The following is a 7,146-nucleotide window of genomic DNA, read 5'->3' as shown; positions in this document are numbered from 1 at the left end:
GAAAGAAGATCTGGCTAAAACCAGCTTCCAAATATGTTTGTGCAAGGGAAAGAAAGCATCTTGGAGCATGAAAATCATAATTCTCCATAAGACGTGTCTGTTTTCTAGGGTATTATTTCAGCAAATTGTTTGTTCCTGGGAATTTTCCAGGCCAGCCCTCCGCCCTCGATGTGCTGTCTTTTGCTTTCTTGTCCTTTCTCGCTGCACGTAAATAAAGAATAGAGAGGGAGGGAACAAACAGCCTGCCAGGGGAGGGCAGTGCCATTTGGAAACACTTGTCTCAGGAGGCACATTTTTAATCTCTGCATTAATTGCATGTTTTATTTATGCCACCTGCTTTGGAAAAATAAAACCGCGGTTGTATAAACAGTTTTAAGAACTAAAATGAACCAAAAGTGAGGGTAGAAAGAGAAAGAAAACTATAGCAATAAATTCTGATCGGGAAGAGTGAGAGCAATTAAACATAAAACTTCGAGCTCCCCACCAACCTAGGAAACGTAGAAAACAACTGGCTACAGAATTCCTTTTTTGTGCAATTTCAGTAAACTGTCCAATTCATCAGAAGGAGCAAATCTTTTCCCAGTGCTTGTTTCTGAAGGGAATTGTCAAGGATTTCCTTGTTTAATGACAATGAATAATGTCCCCCCAATAGCAGTTTAAATAAAAAGGCCATGCATTTGTCAAGATAGGGCAATTTCTTACATCTACCATTAACAAAATCCAAATGGCTAATGCTTCAGCCCAGCTCCATCAAAGCAGTTCTACAAAGTAATTGCCACCCAGTGATCACGTGGGTTTGCCTTATCCATAAATAAGTCACATGGCTACAAATTTTAGGTTTGACAAACAGTTTCAGCTTTGCTAAATTCAAGGGTTTAATATAACATGTTTTTTTCTTACCTCAAAATACACTTCGGGTGCACAGTTTTAGCTCTTATATTAAAAATGTTAAGGAACAATCATTTGTTCCATTTCTTAAATTGCAGGACCAAGGTTCAGAAATAATCAGGGACCTTTGTACGATGAGTTTCAGAGCACCTGGCCAGTAAATACTCCTGATATCTGTGAGTTCATTTCCCTTTTTAACTTGGCGGTTGACCCGACTACTGGTATTTAAATCTCCGGTATTTCTTCTCGCAGGCTTTGAGTCAAGTCTCCCCTGCTTACGCTTTCTGCATTTATAATTTTTGTCATTAAGAACCTTTCCTTTCTTTCATTCCAAGATGGAACCTTTTTTCTTCTCCTGAGCTCCATACCTAAATTCTTTCCTGTAGGCATTATAAAACCATACATCCTTGCCAGAAGCAAAACAGGCACTGCAGAGGGTTATTTATTTATCATAGCACATGGGTCAGATCAGTGAAAGGCAGGGCTCAAGGTGCTGTAGTTACTGCTAACACTTCCTGTATTTTGAGAGGTTAGGGCTGAGGAAAGGTCCCTTGTGCTATTTCATGTACACAAAACAATTATGAAGACTTTGACACAGGAGAAACCTGTTACTTCAGTGACGTCTCTGAAATTCTCTCTTTAAATATATAGCCAATAAATGGGGCAGCCCTTTCCTGCTCTGCTGAATACCTGAAAATCTTTGAGGGCCTAAGGATAAGCTTATTAAAATCGCATTAAAAGTAGTAGATTTGTGATGTAAAATCTGCTTGACCTATCTAATCAAGGGCGATGCGAATGGGACTGATTCATTAGAAATCAATATTTAACCCAGCTCATGCCATTGCTAAAAAGAAAAGACAAAAATTAAATGCTCAGAGGCAAATGCCAGGGGATGGAGGACTTGGCAAGTGACTCTCCTTCTCTTTCTGGGTGCTGGCCAGGGGCACCTGAGATCTACTCAGGCCACAGATGTCCTAGTGGGGTTCCTCGGGCCCCAGGAAAGAGGTCCAACATGCACCCTAAGAACAAGATCACTTGTGAGGGCACTGGCTCACTGTGCGGGCACTTGGTTCACCGCACGGGCACTGGATCGATTTAAGGGGAACGGGGATTGGGTCAGAACTTCCATGCCCCCCGAGAGCCTCACTGGATCCCAGATCCTCAGTCTTTTCTGGTCTGGATCTTTCCTGTCAGAACTTGCCTAGGTCCACTCTGACATCTGGAGTGGGGAGGGCAGAGTCACGTTCACTCAGGACTTTTCTTCTTGCCAGCGGTCTTGGTATTGGACTATCCCAGGGGGTACACGGCTTAATGCAGGGGTTCTGAACAAGGGGTCTGTGAGCTTGAATTGAAATTCAAAACATTATTCTTGTGGGACATGGTGGTGTGGGTATGATACAGTTATTAAATAACACACAGCATGGTGTGGACTTAGGAAGGGGTCCATGGTTGTCACCTGACCAGCAGTGGGATCCATGGAACAAAGAGGTTAAGAAGCCCTGGCTTAGGGAAGCGGACGTGGCTCAACTGATAGAGCGTCCGCCTACCATATGGAGGGTCCAGGGTTCAAACCCAGGGCCTCTTGGCCTGTGTGCTGAGCTGGCCCATGTGCAGTGCTGCGGCACGCAAGGAGTGCTGTGCCATGTAGGGGCACCCCCGTGTAGGAGAGCCCCCCACACAAGGAGGGCATCCCATAAGGAGAGCCGCCCCGTGTGAAAGAAGTGCCGCCTGCCCAGGAGTGGCACCGCACACACACACAGCTGACACAGCAAGATGACGCAACAAAAAGAGACGCAGATTCCCGGTGCTGCTGACAAGAATGCAATCAGACACAGAAGAACACACAGTGAATGGACACAGAAAGCAGACAACTGGGGGTGGGGGGCAGGGAAGAGGAGAGAAATAAAAGAAAGAAAAAAAAAGCCCTGGCTTCATGCATTTATCTCCTGTTCTGAATCCTGGATTCGAACCTTTCTGGGCCTTTCCCAGAGATGATTACAGTTATTTCCGTAAAAAGACTCGCCCAAAGCAGATGTGCTTGGGTCTGTTCAGGACTTTTACAGCTCGTACCAGGACTCCTGGCTGGCGGCTTGGCAGGGGCCACCAGGCATGGAGGCTGGCTGAGCAGAGCATGGTGGTCTAGGCCGGGAGGAAAAGACAGGATTCAGAGACAAACTGCCCGCAGACGCCCCGCAGGGAATGGGCGTCAGGCCGCCGTTAGCCCCCCTGGAACCGTGCAGGCGCTTGTACGTCTGGCCCCAAAGGCCCCCGGGGATGAGGCAGCTATACCCGCTTCCCTTTACCTAGACGGTGTAGAGTTTAGTTTCAGACTTTATAGCAGTTTCCTTAGGAATTCAGGACTTGAAGCACTGCGCCCTCCGCCGCCTTAGTTGACTGCTACACCCACCACTGCGATGGTGCAGACAGATTTGGGTTTTCCTGCAGGAGTAGCAGGAATTGTCTTCCCCTTGCCCCACGTCCTTGTTGGTTTTGTTTATTTGAGTGTGTAAAACAGAGCGTGGCTCTAAAAGTCACAGTTATCCACAAAGTCATACTCAGGGCCATAGCCGCCCGATGCTCTCTGCCATTTCCACCCTAACCCCCCCCATTAATTTAGGCTTTTTTCTCCATCCAGGGTTTCATGTGCACAACGAGCCGATGCAGGTAGATTTCCCATTTCCCTTTCTTACACAGAACATAGTGTCCTGGAGACGCGCCCTTGGCTTTTTTCACCTAGTGGTGTGTCAACAGACTTTCTGAAATTGAGGAAGCAACTGCAGCTCTCAGTCATTCCGAGAACTGACACGTTCTCATCACCATCTACCCTGGGGTGCAGCAGAGACAGGATTTGCACCGCCCGGGAAGTGCTCGTTCATCCGACTTGCAACGCTCCCTTGCTGGCACTGCCTCTCGGCTTAGTTAAGGACGCCTGTTTTGTGTCTGTTGGGAGATCTCGATGGAAGTCCTCAGGCTCCATCCTAAACCACAGCGTCGGTGGCAGCAGAGCCCGGAGGTGGGTGACGCAATTCTCCCGCAGGCCCTGGCGTGGCCTGTCAGTCCTCGGCTGCTTGAAAGCCATACTTCTCTGATGACTTCTGCATTCATTGATCCCAAGCAGCGAATGGGACCTCGGGGCCACGCCAGTTCTCAGAGAGAAAGACGTCCTCGGGGACGCGCTCCCAGAGACAAGGTCAAAGGAAGGACGGGGCCGTGGGCCTCGGTGGCTGGACTTGGCCGTGGCTCCAGTGTGGCCTCTTTTTCCCCTGACTTGAGAGAGCTGCAGCATGACAACAAGGTCCCCTCTCACTGAGCAGCTTCTAGAACTCGGAGCTCACGCTCCCACAAAAGAAGCCTGGGGCTGCTGGCCGTGGCCGAGGCCGACATGAGTCATGGGCCATTTCAACGGGAGGACAGTCCCACGTGGGGACAAGCGTTGGGGGAGGGGGCGGGGTGGGGGCCGCACTCTGATCCCCGAAGACGCGGGCACAGGGCGCGGGGCCGAGCGCACCTTCCCCACTGGGCCAGCCGTGTCCCCACAGCTGGAGCTGGCACCTGCTGCGGGCCCTGAGTCACGCATTGTTCCCAGCCCTTGTCCTGCAGACAGACCAGGCAGGGCCAGCCCCCCACCCCCACCCCCTCGGCTTGTCACCTGCCAGCCCCCTTGGTTTCAGCGCCCTGTGGGGAAAGCGTCGGAATGAAGGAGGCCGGGGCACCCTGGCCACGTGGGGACTGCAGCCCTCCTGTTCTCCTGGGGGAACACCCATTCCTAAATGACACCCTCCTGCAAGAGCTCCCAGAAAAGGGCCTTCCAGGAGGGCCGGGCCTCGGGGAGCCGTTTGCTGGAGGGTTGGGGTTACCCCCTTCTAGGGACAGGCCTTTGAGGGCTGGAGCGTCTCCTTGGTGGTAACGCTAAAATTACCACGAAGGCAAAGCAGGAGGGAAGAGGGACGCTTAATACTCCTGGGGTGACATTCCTGAGCGCATGCCACCAGCCACCAGCAAGGCTGCAGCCTGGCTCTGGCGGGCCGGGCCTGTAAGCGGACACCACAGCAGAGGGGATAGAAACTGGCCCGCGTCCGGGTCCCTTGTTTCCTCTCACTAGCATACCCCTGCGGTCTAGCACCAAGCATGGGGCCCCTCGGGACAGGCAGCTGCTACCGAGAGACTCGCTGCGTTGCAGGAACACTCAGCTTTCTGGCTGGCGTCTGATGAAAACGTTTGGAGAGCTATGAGTGACACATTAGTAGTCTCTTTGTTTACCTGACTTCTCCATCCTAGTATTTGAAATAGGACACTACCTCCTTACAACATTTCCTTGATACACATAAGCATCAAGACAGAGAATTCGCATTTTAAGGAGAACTAAGCTCTGGAAAGGCGATGCGACAGGGGAAGTGTAAACCCGGGCTCTAGTTTAGATGGCATGCCTTCCTTTCTCTGCCCAGCGCCACGGTCCTCGGTGTGACCAAAAGACCATCAGGCCCCGGGCAATGTCTTGCTGCCTGTTCTTCAGCCTTCAGCTCTAGTTCTGCTCTGCTCACAGAAGCCAGTGAGCCTCCCTTCCCTGCCCTCCCTTGCTACTGGATTTTTCTTGACATGGGAGGCAGGTAGTTTCTTCTATTTTTTTTTAAGATTTATTTTATTTATTTCCTTCCCCTTCCCCCCATTGTCTGCTCTCTGTGTCCATTCGCTGTGTGTTCTGCGTCCACTTGCATTATCCGGTGGCACCAGGAAACTGTGTCTCTCTTTTTGTTGCATCATCTTGTTGCATCAGCTCTCCGTGTGTGTAGCACCATTCCTGGGCAGGCTGCACTTTTTTGTGCAGGGCGGCTCTCCTTACGGGGCACACTCCTTGCACGTGGGGCTCCCCTACGCGGGGGACACCCCTGCGTGGCAGGGCATTCCTTGCGCACATCAGCACTGCGCGTGGGCCGGCTACACACAGGTCAGGAGGCCCGGGGTTGGAACCCTGGACCCTCCATATGGTAGGTGGATGCCCTATCCATTGAGCCATGTCCGCTTCCCAAAATGTAAAGAGTCCCTGGAATTTTTTTTTTAGGAGGTGCCAGGGATTGAACCTGGGACCTCACACATGCAAAGGAGGCACTGAACCGCTAAGCTCCACCCACCTCACCTCTCTCTGTTTTTTGAGGTTTATTTTATTTATTTATTTCTCCCCACCCCCTTGTCGTTTTTCACTGGCTGTGTCTATCCGTCTTCTTGTTCCTTTAGGAGGCACCGGGAGTGGAACCCGGGACCTCTGATGTGGGAGGGAGGTGCCTAATCACTTGAGCCACCTTCACTCCCTGCTTTGTTGTGTCTCTCTTTAAGTTTTTTCCTCTTGTGTCTCTTGTATCAGCTTGCCACATCTGCTCGTCTCGCCAGCTCCCGGTCTTCTTTAGGAGGCCTTGGGATCCAAACCAGGGACCTCCCATGCGGTATGTGGGAGCCTCATCACCTGAGCCACATCCCCTCCCCCAGGTTCTTCTGTTATTATAATATTCTTCCCTTAGGTAGGCTGTAAGCCCCTTGAGGGCCCTGACTATGCCCAAAACCACATTGTTTGCCCATTCCTTAGTTCCTTGCCTTATATGCAGGAGGAGCTCAATAAATGCATGGATGACCTTTATGATGGTGTATCGTTTATGCCTGATGATCACAGCCAGTGCTTAGGGAGAATGACATCCCACAGTTGGCAGAACCCTTTCACAGACCTTAATTCACAAGACCCCCTAACATTATACACCATCGCCACGTACAGAGGACCACAAGAGAGCGAGGGGCTTGCCAGAGCGTCTGTACAGCTGATACGATAGCACTCAGATTGGAACCAAGGCCCCGTATGCGAAGTCGGTGTTCTCTCCCTAACAGCACGGTCACTGCCTCTCTGAAGGAGGAAACGCTTGCACCACACTGTCACAAAGCCTCTGTCTTTTACACTAAAGCTGTTATTTATTTTTCCTACATTGAGTGGCTGGGACAGTAGCTGCATGGTACTCCCTTTTTAACATCAAAACATTAAATTCGAGGGAAGCGGACTTGGCCCAGTGGATAGGGCGTCCGCCTACCACATGGGAGGTCTGCGGTTCAAACCCCGGGCCTCCTTGACCCGTGTGCAGCTGGCCCACGCACAGTGCTGATGCATGCAAGGAGTGCTGTGCCATGCAGGGGTGTCCCCTGCGTAGGGGAGCCCCACATGCAAGGAGTGTGCCCTGCAAGGAGAGCCACCCAGAGCAAAAGAAAGTGCAGCCTGCACAG

The sequence above is a fragment of the Dasypus novemcinctus genome, chromosome 29 (assembly GCF_030445035.2).
Source record: "Dasypus novemcinctus isolate mDasNov1 chromosome 29, mDasNov1.1.hap2, whole genome shotgun sequence".
Classification (NCBI taxonomy): Eukaryota; Metazoa; Chordata; class Mammalia; order Cingulata; family Dasypodidae; genus Dasypus; species Dasypus novemcinctus.
The sequence above is the reverse complement of the archived record's forward strand: the minus strand, read 5'-3'. Positions refer to the sequence as shown.